Raw genomic sequence first — 15,737 nt, forward strand, 5'->3', positions numbered from 1 at the left:
GTCCACTAAGTTTGTAATGTTTCGGAATGAGAGTGAGTTAATTTATTTCATAAAGAAAATCTGATGCTATCGCGCAAGCCGTCAGGGGCATCCCTGAACAGATTAAAAACTTTAAAAAAACTCTTTCTCGGTATTAAAAACTATGTCATCATAAATTTTTTATCATTCAATGATTACTTTATTACAGTATATTGAAATAAAAATTGAATGAGTGTTGTCGTATTCAAATGTTGCATTTAACCCTGCTTGTGCATGATGCCCCGTTTGACGGTGACTAATAAAATTTAGGAGAGCTGTTGTTGTATTTTTTTAAAGCTCCCTATTATAACATTTTGTTACAAGTAAAACTTATTTCTTACGGAATCAGCTTGTAAAATATTTCTGGTGGACAGGCGCGTTGATTCATATGAATAATCGATAGCGTCATATTTATAGTAGGTATACATTCAGGCGCCTTCATACAACACTCCGAGATACATATAAGTTACCTTATTCCCGTTGGCTAAAGAATGTGTGGCTTAGGATATATATAGTTCAGCTAGCAGGTCAGTTACATCCTGAGCCGATGTCTGCGAGTTCGAGCCCGAGAGTAGATATCGAACACAGTTGTACCGGCTAATTTTTTTAATAACTTTCCGGCAACCGCAACGTTAATAAAAACGAGCATAAACACATACAGGATCTCAATGAAACTTGATGTTTCCCCGAAGAGGTTCATTCACTTAATTCTAAACGTACATCTTCCGAGGATATGATGGCTAGCATCTTACAAATCAAATGCTAAAACCACCAACCCATTGAAAATGTACTATGTATGCCGTGACCGTGATTCGATCTCATGACCGTTGGCTATCCTCTACGCTACGCTTGAAGGCTATCCTCTACGCCACGAGCTGCGGGCATTCCATAACTATGGTTGAACCAAATATAGTAAAACTATATTTGGTATGACTATATTTGGTAAAACGGCTGTATAATCGAAGCTTCTACAAGCAGTTGAAATTGTAAATCGGAAGCGTAAGTGAAATTGAATCTTTTTTTTCTACACAAGATAAACGTACATGTTTCGGTATCGAATTTTTAATACAGCGAATGCGCCTAACATCATTGTTTCGAAAAAAAAAACGCATTCAAATTCTGACAGTTTCATATGCTCCCAGCTAAAATTATATTTTGTTTTCTACATTTCTCGAAAACCGAATACCCTTCATTTAACGTTGTACAATCAAAATGATCCATTTGTGAACATTAGACGCATTCACCCTATTCGAAATTCACTACCGGTTTAGAATCGTGAACGTTTGTTGCAGGCGCAGCAGAAACAACAAAGTATCTAAATTGTTAGATGTTGCACATTTTGACAACATTGTGCAATCATACCCTATTTCGGGCAGACCGTGAGTTCTTCTGCCGTGTCTTCAAAATGAGCCTGAAAAATGATGCCCGAAGCATCTCTTGGTACCTTCTCGTGCATAAGACAAAGTTTTGCACGGAGCAAAATTTATGTACGTCGCGATTCTTCATGATCACCTTCGTTCAGTTGAAATGCAGGCTAACAGGCAAGCAAGCAAAGTGATGAGGTAGTGTTTGACTTAAGGGCGCACATCTTTCTTGCGAAATATGTAAGAAAGTCTGTGCGGGCCAAAAGTACTACTACTGTGTTCCGGAAGATCGCAGCTGGATTCCGCAGCAGCAGTAGCAGCAAACTAGTGAGGTGTGATAATTTAAAATTAATGAAGTTTATTGCAATTTGCAAATAAATAACAAACAGCACACCACACCGAACACATTCGGGGCGCAGAAGTCAATGATTCTGTCATGTTTTAGCGTTGCAAGTCTTATATGGTTGCTGAAAGTAGGTTTGTGAAAAGTGGAAATAGAGGCAAAAGTTTCCGACAGAATTGATGAAAATTGCAATCGCTGGTAATTCATTGCAGTTGCAGAGAAATTTGCTGGAATGATCTATGGAATGAACGGTTCCGGAGGATGCATGAAAGATGATTCAGGATCGAAATGAACAGTAAGAAGGTACGTTACCTGATGCTTCCACATTGCATCTGAGTATAGTCTTAATGTGTGAAATGATTTATCAGTTCAGATTTTAGGAAATTGGATAAATTAAGGCGAAATACAGGTACTGTAGAAGGCTGTAGACTGAAGCTAGCAGTATCGTGGCTGGACGGCAGTTTACCGTCAACTGGAACATTTAAAATTTATAGGTTTTGATATATTTGTGATGTCATAACGCATAAAGCACCAATTGTAGTAATTTTTGGATTTGTTCGAATAAAATTTGACATGTTTTCTGTCAAAATTGTTTTTGAAGAAAAAGTATAAGAGTACTCGAGTGCTTCATATATCTAGGGGTAAAAAAACTTGTGGACTAAGTATAAGAAAATCTAAAAAGCATGTTTTGGTTAGAGGCACCAAAAACTTGTTATGAAAATAATTGGCAAATGTATGGAATTTTCCTGAAAAATAATGGTACGATAAAAAATCTGTTTTGGTGTTGTTGTTTTAATCTTGTGCTAGGTTTTCTCGTTAGACTCCGGATATTTTAAAACAAATAGGCTATTCAGTATCAAAATATGAGGTTTGTAAGAACAGTTTCAAAGCTCGATTACATATAACAGAAAATATATACAGCTTGAATCCAGCATTTGGGATACTTAGGGAAATATTTTCTTTTTAATGTTCCTGATTTTTGAACCAGCTTCAAAAACTCAATGGTTACAAATGGTTTACGAAGATCCCGTATCAAAAAATAAAATAAAAGGCTAACAATTCTACATTAAAGAGGCAAATTTGAAACACTATTTTTGTAAGCAAATTTTCAAAATCAAGCCCAACGTATTTCCTAAATAGTAATTAAATAAAATCGATTCTGACTTACGCAAAATAAACTTCAACAAATATTACAAATGTTTGTGTTCTACATAAAAAAATCTATTCAGCATTCTTCGATGCCATAAAACACTAATGAAAATTGGAGATTTAATCAGATTTCTCAATTCTTTTTTTCATTGTACGTAAACGAGGGATACCATAGTACTCTTTTAAGATTATATGTAGTCTTTTTCGATCGAGAAACGAGCGTACTCTTCTATTTGTGATAATGAACATCCCGTGAAACCTTTGTGCAGCCAAATGTAAACTTCGGAATCCCGTGTTTAAGTTAGTATGCGACTTTTAGTTGCTTGGGGGTTAAACTATTTCATTGCCGATTTCTTCGATGTTCTCGTAACTTATTACTTATATATAAGTGTATATCAGTTAGAATATATTTGATTAAATGATAACTTTGTATTAAAATAAAAATTGAATAAGTGTTGTGGTAGGTATACAAATTTTGCATCTTACCGTGCTGTTGCATGATGCCCCGTTTCGGGATGAGTAAACCTACCTGGTTTAAAATCCCTGCGAAAAAAGAATCAAAAATGGTGCCCCGTTTAACGGTATATCGAAAACACCATTAAAATATCATCTGAACTGAATATTATCTCCGGTTAAATAGGTAAAGCTATTTCAACACTGATTTGATTAATGCCCTTATCATTTACCAACAAATTATATTATAAGCAGGGTTGACATACTTCAACATCGTGAGACGTGAAGCTATAAATGTGAAAACTTTTGGTCCGTCAAGCTCTGAAAATCTTTTTCTGAAAATCAGGACAAATCAGGACATTTCAAAGACATTTTTTCAAAATCAGAACAATCCAAACGTTTTTTAAAAATCTGGCTGGTCTCTCAAGAACCAGAACACCTGGAATTCTTTGATGAACTGAAATTACATTCATCGACATTTTTAACAGATTTTGATATATTTCTAAGGCTTTGTCAGACCACAATAGGGGAGAATGAGGATACTTGATCCCTGCGGATACTTGATTCCTTAGCTATATCTCGAAACTGGAATGTCTTACAAAGATCAAATGTTCTAGAAAAATGTTCCATAATGAGCAAAATAACAATGCTTGTAGTTTGAAAAATTTTAACAAAATAACTGTTTGAGTAATTGAACTTTGTTTGAAAATTTTTACAAAATGTAACTTGAAGATCTTTTTTCATCACTTTAAAATGTTCCTTACATGGGGAAATTATGAAAAAAATATTTGTTCCAATGTATCAATCGTTCGAGCGTAAAATGAACTTCATAATGCCATATTTTCAAAGTAATGGAAAACTCTCAACTTTTTTCAGAAAAAGTTTTCTAAAATGTTGATTATGGGTACAATTGATCCCCTAGAGTTGGGTACAATTGATCCCCCTTCCAAACGTCATATTCTTCTTCTGAATTGATCGTTATAATTGCTGATTACGAAATTACTAATATTTATCCAAAAACTAATATTTATTAAACAATTGTCTGAAGAAAAGAGCAAAAATAATTAATTTTCTCTTAAATATAAAAAATAGCGCCTTTAAGTATGCAATGTAATAAGCGTTGAGACAAAGTTATGGAATTTTCTTCTTATGTTTGCTATAAACTGTGAAATGAAAACAAACATGACCAAAATAGTCAATTAACATTCTATCTTGGGGTTTTGTTTGATTTTTATACAAGGATTGGGGCTTCCTGAATAAAAGATCAAGTCTCCTTCAATAGGGGATCAAGTCTCCCCTAACTTCAGAAAAATTGCAATTTTTTTACTCCCATGAAAATGCTTCTAGTTCATCAACGGGTTCTAGTATCGTTCTAATTTTTGGAGCATAGAAACTTGAAGTTACAAGCTGACAGAAAAGGCCAAATTGTTTTTTTTAATTAAAATTTACTCCAATTAAAAAAAAAGCTTCATTAACATCGGGTTTACGGTCTCTTGGTTTTTGTTCAACCACATTTTTTCACAGCCCTACAAAAACCATTTAATTAAATATCTCATTTGATCATTTTACCTTCATATTTATACTCTTATTAAGACGTCGAGGCTATACTGGTCGATTTACGATTACACAATAAGCCGAAAATTGAATTTTAATAGCGATATGATTGCACTCAGTTCACTCTGGTCGAACCAAATTGTTTAAAAAATTGCGATACACTTTTATTTGACTGGGCAATTTGTTCAAGACGTAGGAGCCTACTTATAGGCGCTTTACGAGCAGCACCCAATGGGTATGCCCATATATCGATGATGCTTAAATATTATTTTTATCGTTGAGCCAGTTTGAATTGAGCCATACACATTTCGCATTTTTAAAATGTGGGATATTTTTGATTCTTACATACCGGTTGTGTTCTAAATGAAAATTAGCAATAAAATAAAACATCTTTTATTTTTTCCGTAATCCGGGGTAAGATTTTTCTCGTGAGTCTTCTTAGTATGTCAAGATGAAAACCACTCCAAAGGAATGCTTTAATTGCATTTGAAAATAATTTTCATAAAAAGCGGGACATTTAGAGTAAATCATCAGTCATATGCTTTCAAAAAGGCCAATCCGATCTGCAATACCTTGTAAGTAACATAATTTATGGTCAAAACAAATTTGCATATTTTTTAACGGTCGGACTATTTGATGAAAATCATCAGAAAATGATGAAACTTTAGCTAAAGTCCTAAAGAAGTTAGTCTTCAAAAATATTTCAACTAAATATCCATAAAGCAAGTTCAACTCATAAGCTTCCAAATCAGCTTACAAGATAAAAAATACGTTGTTTGATAAGGGATTTTTTTTTTATTATCTGACAATTTGCGCCGGAAGTCTTCGGATTTTCTCAAAAATTTCAAATGTTGTTCGTTTCAGCACCATAAAAAAAAACATGTGTTTTTGCAGATTTCTAAGACTTTTATTTTGCGAGTTAGACAACGTTTAAGTTTTTTTTGAAAAAAAAATACCCTCTTTTCCCATGCCCATAACTTTGTCAATTTTCAACGTAGAATATAAAAAAGCACATCAAAACACATTAAAATTTTACCAGCTATCCAAATAAAATATTAACAAAAAAATATATATTGATTTTAGGTATAAAATAAAGTAAATATGTTAAAAACAACGTCCAATAGGATCGTCTGCACCACCAAAATTTTTGAAACATATTTTATTTTATAGTCCTATAAATTTCACAACTTTCATGTGAAAACACCAAAGTGGGTCAAAAACTCCTTCAAGAGTTATGAAAGATACAGTGACAATAAATCTCTTTTTTGACGTCAAAAACTAACAATTGCTTGCACGTGCTTATACACAGAACACCATTTACACGAACGTTCATTCTTAAGCATACCCTAGAAACAATTATATTAATTGATTGTTCTTTGATCTATTTTTAAAAAAAGAGAAGATAAATAGCTTGTCAATAAAATAATATCTACGTGCTTTGTTTACAACTCTGCTCCTACATTGGGTACCTCGATTTTTACAATAGTCGCATCGCTAATATACGTTCCATCGTCGGTTTTTTTTTCTACTACACACGGTAAGGTTCTTGTGATGCTATATGAAGTAACATAAAACGAATGGCGAGAGATGCTAGCATTGAAAAACAGCAAATATAAATGACCCTAAAGCTTTTTTCGACTGGGAGGAAAAATTTAAATTGGGAAACTATATGCTTACTATATGATTATAAAAAGGCTATAATCGAGCTAACCAACAGATTTTAGCAGTTTTCGGCATTGCTAACTGAAAAATTAGCGCCACTAATTAAATCGCTAGCTCATTCAAAGTTAGCGATCGCAAATTAAAAACGCTAAATGCACCGAAAAAATTATCGCTTTAAGCTTAAAGCGCTAATCGCTAACTGTTGACCCACAATTAGGACGTATCAAATATCAAGTTGTTTCACCCAAATATTAAGTTATTCTTACACTCAATCATAACATTTAGTTTAATAAATAATAAATATAAATGAGAATAATTAAATTCTAAATATTTTATTGGAAGTTAGATAAATTGATCGAATTTTATGAGCAAAACACAGAGCAGAGTTGTAAACAAAGCACGTAGATATTATTTTATTGACAAGCTATTTATCTTCTCTTTTTTTAAAAATAGATCAAAGAACAATCAATTAATATAATTGTTTCTAGGGTATGCTTAAGAATGAACGTTCGTGTAAATGGTGTTCTGTGTATAAGCACGTGTTTTTTTTTTCAAAAAAAAACTTAAACGTTATCTAACTCGCAAAATAAAAGTCTTAGAAATCTGCAAAAACACATGTATTTTTATGGTGCTGAAACGAACAACATTTGAAATTTTTGAGAAAATCCGAAGATTTCCGGCGCAAATTGTTAGATGATAAAAAAAACCCCATGACAGAGATACGCGTGAAATCAATATACAAGTTTTAGAAGACTGATCCCAAACTTTTGGCCGTTACACCATGCTACGGGTGATCCCAAACTTATAGACGATGACTTAAGGGGGGGGGGGGGGTAGGGTCTAACACTTTCAAAAAATCGATTTTTTAATTTTTTTATTTTCTTATTGTAAAACATTTCAAGAATGTTGTGTCAAATTTTCAAGTCAATTGAATGAAGCAAAACTGTAGAAATTATAGGCCTTTATCTCCTCCTATCTAATACTGCAAGAAAGCAAGAGCAGAAACTTCAAACGCATTTTTCTCGAAATCACATTTTTAAAGTCCGTGGACATCGTCATTTGAAAACTACTTATCCGATTCTTTCCAAATTTGGAACATATTTTCTACATATAAAATACCAGACTCCAACGTTTTTCTTTTTTATTTTTTTTTACTTTGGGGAGATTTTACAGATAAAAATATGGCGGATTTTTTCGTGAAAAATCGTAGTTTTTACTTCAAACAGCCACAAAAATTTCATAAATTTTTTTTAAGTTAACTAAAAACGTTGGGGTCCAGAAAAACATCTATTAAAAATATTTTGCTCTGATTTTTTGACTTCAGATGATTCTGTGCTGAGATACAGTGTCCACCGCAAATCCTGTTTTCTAAAAGGCATCCTCGAAAGTGCTCCGTCACCGGCTCATTTTTCAAAATTTTTCTACGAAAAAATTACTAAATGTTCTTTCAACAATGCTTTGTATAATGCAAAAAATTTGAATACATTTGTTTGAACGATAGCTCTAGAAACAAATCGTGATAATGGTGTTTTTTTTATACCCGTTAGACCCTACCCCCCCCCCCCCTTTAAGAAGCTCTTTTATATATTTTAATTACATTGAAAATTTTTCGCACAAAATTAAACAAATGTATTTTAATAAGTATGAGAAAGGATTCTTGGGCAACTTGAATTTTGAAATTTGTTCTACCACATCCTGAGATGATCGGGTTTGAATTTTAAGTTCGGTTTTCGAAAAATGTTCCTTCTTTAAGCTAAATTGAAGTCATATGAACTTAATATTACTCAATATGCTCACGATCTCTTGAATGAAATGAAAAGAATTCTAATAAGTAATAAGATGGCTGAGATATAGCCGATCAAATTTTTCATGTTTTCGAGGGGGTGATCCCAAACATTTGGCCGGCAGTGTATATGCAAGCCTGCAAGCTTAAACGCCTTTGTTTAGGCAACAAAGCTTTGCAAACGATAGTTCAACGTCAAAAATAGCACCACAATGAAATACAACTACATAAACAAAATTAAACTCGAAAATAAAATTAGATCAAAAGTGTTTGCAACTCTTAATGATTCGATACTCGTATTTGATTGACCCTGCATTCTATTATGAGATAACTAAAAATTTAATAAGCGTTTGTAGGTTTGTATTCTTATGAAATGTCATCATTTTCCAGACGCCAGCACTTTTTCGCTTTTGACATGCAGGGACCAAACTATAAGCTAAGTTATGGCAAATTCGATATTCATCACATGAACACACCATCATCGTTTCATCGCCGAAAAGTTTTTACCGACACGACGACGTCTGAAAGGTTCCCTAAATAAAGAGACCACGTGGAGAAAATGGGAAAGGGAAAAGCACCCAAACAATCAACGTGAACAAAATATTATGACCTGCCCCTCTCATCATCAGCACTTTCAAGCTTTCGCCAGCAGTACCAGCTGTAACGATGAAACTATATAACTTTAAAAGTTTACTGCCGAATAACAGTCATCCCGGTTCAACAGAAACATAGAGAACCACATCAAAAGTAAACTTCCATTCGAGAGCGATTTTCCGAGAATGGAGGGGGAGGATAAAAAAACTCGTAAAATTTTCAACCTTAGTTGTTGTTCCGATCAAACGACCTGGAGGAAGGTTTAAGGGGCTTTCCCGAGTTGATTTTTTGGATTTTAACTGTTGAGTTTGTTGGGAAATGAATCACTCACTTGCCAATAGTGTGATATGAACGGAACATGCTTTAAAATACATGGTTTATCGATTTCCATTTATTGTATCTTGAAGTCAAGAAAATGGTATCGGTTGGAAATGAAGTTTCCCATCAATTCGTTCAATTCCGTTCAAGAATCTTTTTCAATTGGAGTATGTAAGGCACAAAAGGTTTGACTTGAGCGAAACGGTGCTGGTTGAGCCGGTCTCTCTCCCTACATCCGGGCGAGATTTTCATCCAATGCGTCCGGGGATAGCCATGGCCAAATGGAGCCCATTCAGCGTCGCTCGGTCAATTGGTGGAAAATGGTTCATCGCGCTAATCGAATATGTCATTCAATGGAGATTATGATTTTCTGATACGGTCCGTTAGGCGCTTTTAGGGCTCTTCCGCCGCTTTCTGACGTTTCCCATGGCCGAAGTCCGACGTGTGACGGGAAACGGTGAATGAATTTTACGCTCGATTAGCAAATTGAATCGTTTAGAATTGGCGTGATTTGCAGCGACATGATTTGAATAATGTGTGTGATTGATAGATGACCTTTTCGAGGATTGGTTTGAAAATTTTGCGCATAATATATCTTGGGATCAACAGTAAATTTCGAATCCGGACAGATCAAGTATTGAGCGCACTGATAAGTTGATCAAAAGTTGGAGATTGCGTGTGTAAATTTGATATTTTACTGTTTATGAATTACGGTCTAAGTATCTAGAACTACGAACGGAGAACGAGAAATGAAACACAAAAAATAAAGAAGAAGATCGAAAACATAAGGAAGAGGACAGATGATAGAAGCGAGAAGAGAGAAGACAAAGTATCATAAGCGAAAAAAATCATTTCAACTAGTTGCTGATTAAACAATTGGATTGGAGATTGCTTGTTTATTCTGCTTCTAGGAACACTTTTTTCCGTATTTATTTATTTCTCCCTCATTATTTTGTTAACAACCTCGTATCTATTTGGATAACTTTTTTTTTTGTCTTTTTTGTTGTGTACCATTTGCAATTTTGTTGTTTGTTCCATGATGGTGTTGATTCATCAGCTGAGCACATATTTTTACGACAAAAAAATTGGTTGAGCAGAGGCCCACCTTGCAGTAACTGATTTTCAATTTCCGATACCACGCATAAAATAATGTTTCGAAAAGTATCAATAAAAAATATACCCGTCGAAAAATAGGTAATAACGTCGAACGCTTGACAAAACGGGCAAAAATTGAATGCAAAATTGTTGATCTGCTGGGATATAACGAGACCCTATTTTTCCGAACCGATATCGTGCAACTTGCCTACCTCGCCGATTTCCTACAAATTCAATATGCACGGGACCACATTTACCAACAAGCCAGCTCCCGAAGGAAGAAAGAATGAAAATAAAAATAAAGCTTCATAAATAAAATTTCGATGGCAAACCACATAATATCCTGCCGATGATGGGTACTTGCTGCAGCTGTGATGTGGCCAATAAAATGTATGCGAAAATCTGTGCTATTTCCTGCTCATTTATGCCACTCTTGTTTCAGATTAAGGGAGCACAGGTGAGTAGGGATTGATCAGTGTATGGGGAAGCCAGATAAAAATCAAAATCACTTGCCATTTGGAATGGAGCCAATCAAAAGCGATAATCAAATAATTATTTCTCTACTTTCAGGGATTCACTTCCGCGAGCTTTAACAGCTCCAGGAAAAGACGAGTCGATGTATTTCCCAGCTTATAATTAATTATTGATTTGCTTCCTAGGATTTTTTCCCCAAAGCATGGAAACTGCAATAAAGTGCGTCTTTTTTGTGCGCTAGAAAAGTTTACCTACACTCCAAAAAATTTTCAAAATTACACGAGCCAGAAACGCTTCGAGACATAATTTTGTTTGATCTATATTCAAATATGATCTAATTTTACATCTTTCCACGTCTAACATACATGTGCGTAACAATACATCAGGTCTCATCCTGAAAATAAGTCTTCAATGATGTAAATTTGTGTGCTTTATATCATATTTGCTTTGTCAAACCATATGCAAACCGCATCGCATGTCTGCTACGTTTATTTTGAAAACTTGCAACTATTTTGTGAAATGTTACGCACAAATATTTTCAACGTTATTTTTATAGTTTTGTCGGTATATGAACATGCAGAGAATTGTGTGTTGGTTGGAAGAAATTTTAAATAATCATCGCTAGTGATAAAAAATGAAAGTGTATGGTTTTGAGCAACATCACAGCCGAACATATGAGTGCAGGACGAATTCAGAAACATCGGCGTTGAATAGGACCGTTCGCTCTGAATTCCCGTATTTACATCTGATAAATGATCACCTCGATTTAGCGACCGTATGGAGTTCCGGAACAAGAACGTGTATTATCACCTCTTTCCCTGATAATTGAGTTTCTCTTCAATTCCGAATGCATTCTTACGGACATCCATCGGGATTATTTCTTGCGTGCCATTAAAAATTTGTAGATTCGGAACAGTGACATAGCTGACGCTCGTAAGAGTCTGGAGACAGTCCCACTGCTGCAACAGATGAAACAGATGCACTGATTACGGTATCTATTAAATGGATTAATTTTTATTACCTGCAACAATAAACCTCGATAGGATTTCACTGGTTTCAGTACATTATATTATTCGTTGCAATTTGGTCTCATTACCGGTATTGATTTGATTATCCTAGCGTAAAACTTCAAAAAGCCGAAACTGCAACTGTAGGAAATTGCAAAACACGAACTAAAAGATTAAGATTTGAAAAATAAATAGATTTTGATTGCATTCAATGTAATTTCTTAAGCCACGTTTCGAGTTAATTGCTAGATTCGCCTTTGTGAAATATTCAGCAAATATTGACGAGACAAAAGACAGAACAACATAATCAGAAGTGCCAGGTGTTCTTACTTTTCAGGATTTGTCCTGATTTTCGAGAGACCGTCCCAGGGGGATGGCAAGTTGGTTCTTCTTGCGACAAGAATCTTTTTTTTTCTATCTATGGGGAGAAAAGTTTATGGTGTTCTCCTCTCAAAGTAGTACGAAGTCAAATTTTCAATCAATGAGGAACCAGAACGATTGTTGTGTTAGTGTGCAATCATTCATAACTATCTAAGATTTGACATTTAGTCCGGGTCCTTGACAGCAAAACGTCAGGTTTGTATTGGGCCCCAGAAAATAGTGGGCCCGTAATTATGATGGTTGTCAAATTCAATGACAAAGAATAGGTTTGCCATCCCTTGGACCGTCCTGATTTTTTAAAATATCCTGATTTATCCTTATTTTTTTGTATTTAAATGGTCTTTTCGCACTAAATTTAAAAAAAAATATCCAAATTATAATTAAATTTAGTTCAAAAAGACCATTTAAAAAAAATCAGGACAATTTGAAAAATCAGGACGGTCTCTCGAAAATCAGGACAAATCCTGAAAAATCAGAACACCTGGCACCTCTAATGTGGTTCTGTCAGGTTCTGTCCATACTCGCTGGATATTTCATAAAGGCGAACCTAGCAGTTTGCTCAAATCCTGAAAAATGCTAATGAAATGTCATTAAATATAATCAAAACAGATCAAAACCTATTTTCAAAATCATAATCTTTTTGTTCATGTATTTTGATGAATTCCTTTTTGCAGTCTCGGCCTTTTGAAATATTACACTAGAATAATCAAAACGATAACGGTCGGTAGTGGGTGGAGTACGACGTTCTAATGAAATGTTAATTTTATTTGATCGCTGCCAGCCGTTCGTTTCAAGAAATTGGCCAATACTTCGATCGGATGATGGCTCGAGTAAGTTCTTTGTCGAAATTCCCAGAACTCCGTTGAATGATGCAGTTTTGGTCGTTCCGTCAATATTCTAATATTTGTTTTTTTTTTGTTGCAGAATTCTATTTGCATGATGAATACCCGGAATTTCTTCGAACGGTGCAATTGGCACTTGTTGCTGCAGTCTACAGGTTGGTTTATCACTATTGTTTAAGCTTACCATGCTAATTGCTGTTACTTTTTTTAGGATTTCTGTGCGACTCTTGAAAAACGGAAAGCACAAGAACAGATAGTTGAAGAATGGCCTGTTCCGTGAAATCTGACACATGTTCCGATTTAGCAAACATCGTGAGAACGGCATTTACGCAATAAGTGACAACGATCGAATGGATTACGCGACTGGTGGCTGGAATGAAACATCCGCTTCTTCGGCTCAACAGAAAACTCAGGATACTCTCGATCCATCAGACGGATGTGTTTAACCGTCGGTTTTCGCACAATGTCAAGTAAGTTATCCCACCGTCATGTACTCTCAAAATCATCCAGCACAGCAGACTCGCCATGGCGCAGCGGAACACCAGTCAACCTGCATAGCCATCTAAACAGCTGCAGAAGCATGTCAACTGGAACGACCGGAAGCATGGATAGCAGCAGTTCCGGATGACTTTCGTCCGGCTACCATCTCAAAAACGGAACGGTTCCATCCGCATCCGAAGTCCATTTTTAAACCAGGTTCAAATCTAGAACTCGCTGTCGTATCAATGGTTGGCCTCTCAAGTTAATTCATTTAAGTACCTCACAGTTTTTAACAAGCAATCATCCAAATTAATTGAAGCACTCAGCTAGAAAACTGTTCAGTCTCGAGTACCCATCAAGATGTTTTTTTTGCAAATTAGGCTCCAGTAATGGAATTGTTACTTTGAAAAACTATTTGCCGGATATATTAACAGTTTCATATACTATCGTATGGTTATGGCAACATGATGTACTCTGTTTACTTAACTGACCCTGTTTAAATGTCCCTGAGCTACTACTAAGGTGGCTAGAGTTTTCAATAAGATCGGGTACAAATCAAAATCACGATAATTTTTAATTAACTCGTCAGAGTTAATAATATTTTTTTCTAATTGACAGGCAATTCATGATGATCTATTAATTGCTTTGAAAATGTTGAATATAACAAATTTCAGACTTTTCTCAAGTTCATTATATGCGGCATGCTCCTCTGTTATTGATATTTCGTCCCCTAAACACGATATCGATTTTTGATACAGTCAAAATTGGTTCTCGGTACTTAAGTTTGTTTTTCGGGAACCAATTAATTAAGCATTTTTTTTAAAGAAGATAGAAATAAAAAAAATCAATTAGCATTGCAAAAGTATGCGTAACTGTTAACTGTACAGTTAGGTTGTAAAAAATTGTAAACATTGGGGCTTATTCTGCGACGCGAGTGACGTGATTCACGAAATTTCACTTCTTTGTCCTGACTACAGAAAAAGCTTTAGCAAAGAAATTTGTGTATCGATAAGTTCTGAAGACCAATAGCAGCTCATACGAACGAAAATTTCGAGACTAGAGAGACTATTTAAGCCAGCAAAACGATATGAAATTTCGTGAGTCACGTCAATCGCGTCGCAGCATAAGCCCCATTTCCTATAAATGTTCCAAACTGTGTATTCTAGAATAAGATGTTTAAAAAAATAAAAGAAAATCAAACAAAACAAATGTATTAATCTATAAATTTTGTCCCCGAAAGCTCATACCACTAAAAATGTATACGACGCAACATTATTTCTTATGAGATCTAATTTTATGCTAAAAAAGATGCTTTACTTTTGTGCATCACATTTGATTTAAGTTTACATCATCGATGATATAATATTATGTCAAATACGTCATATAATTTATGTCTGAGGAATTATGGCTTCAAGCGTTTCTGTTTTTCTCGGTATAACTTTAGGTCAAAAGTGATGTTTCAATTTTGTGCATCCAATTTGACATAAATTTACACCAAAAAATTAATAGTGTGTAGATGTCGACGGATCGTTGTAAACTATTTCATAAATCATAGTCGGGGAGCTCTCGTAATTATCCTCAACTGCAGCGTGATGATAGGTTTGTGAGTTGAGCATTTGCCTGCCCCATTTGCTTGCCCCTGTTCTCGATCCCGTTTGAGTTGTGCCAGTTGACTTTGTTTAACACTTGCTTCCGGATAAGGGTGGTTCAGGATGTTTTTGGTATGCATGCTTGTGCAGCTTTGTGCAACTTTTATCTTCAGATGTTACGTAATAAAATTAATTTCGAATTCTAACTTATTACTACAGAATTTTGGGATTAAAGTTTTGAAAAACCAGTGCTCCTACTCTGTGCAGCATGATACCATAATCGAAAATTTGAAGAAATTTTGTTTAGCTATTTTTGAGCAATGACCGACTATTATCCGGACACCTTTAAATTACTACTGGTAGGCAGAAACCGACAAAAAACACAAACACAACACAAAACATCTCGTGCAACACAAAACCTGGAGTGCTGACACCAGAGATGCCGGTGTGCCTGATTTTTGGAGGCCTTCCCTGATAACTTTAAAAGCCTTGTTTTTCCCTGATTTTTCAAAAACAGCCTGATTTTCCCCTAAAATTTTTCAGTATTTGTAAGTTTTTCTTAACTTTTTCAAAAAATAAAATAAACTGTAGTCAATCAAACGAAAAAAGTTCATATCTCGCTCAACTGCTC

The 15,737-nt window shown here is 34.9% G+C and overlaps 1 long non-coding RNA gene across 1 annotated transcript; it reads left to right on the plus strand.

Moving 5' to 3' along the window:
* The first annotated feature begins 11,674 nt into the window (after positions 1-11,674).
* On the plus strand, positions 11,675-14,270 carry LOC129748272 (uncharacterized). Its single transcript, XR_008737700.1, has 4 exons — positions 11,675-11,798; positions 12,977-13,025; positions 13,120-13,192; positions 13,249-14,270. It is a non-coding gene; the product is annotated as an uncharacterized LOC129748272 (long non-coding RNA).
* The last annotated feature ends 1,467 nt before the right edge of the window (positions 14,271-15,737 follow it).

This window comes from Uranotaenia lowii, chromosome 2 (genome assembly GCF_029784155.1).
Source record: "Uranotaenia lowii strain MFRU-FL chromosome 2, ASM2978415v1, whole genome shotgun sequence".
In the NCBI taxonomy this organism is placed as follows: domain Eukaryota; kingdom Metazoa; phylum Arthropoda; class Insecta; order Diptera; family Culicidae; genus Uranotaenia; species Uranotaenia lowii.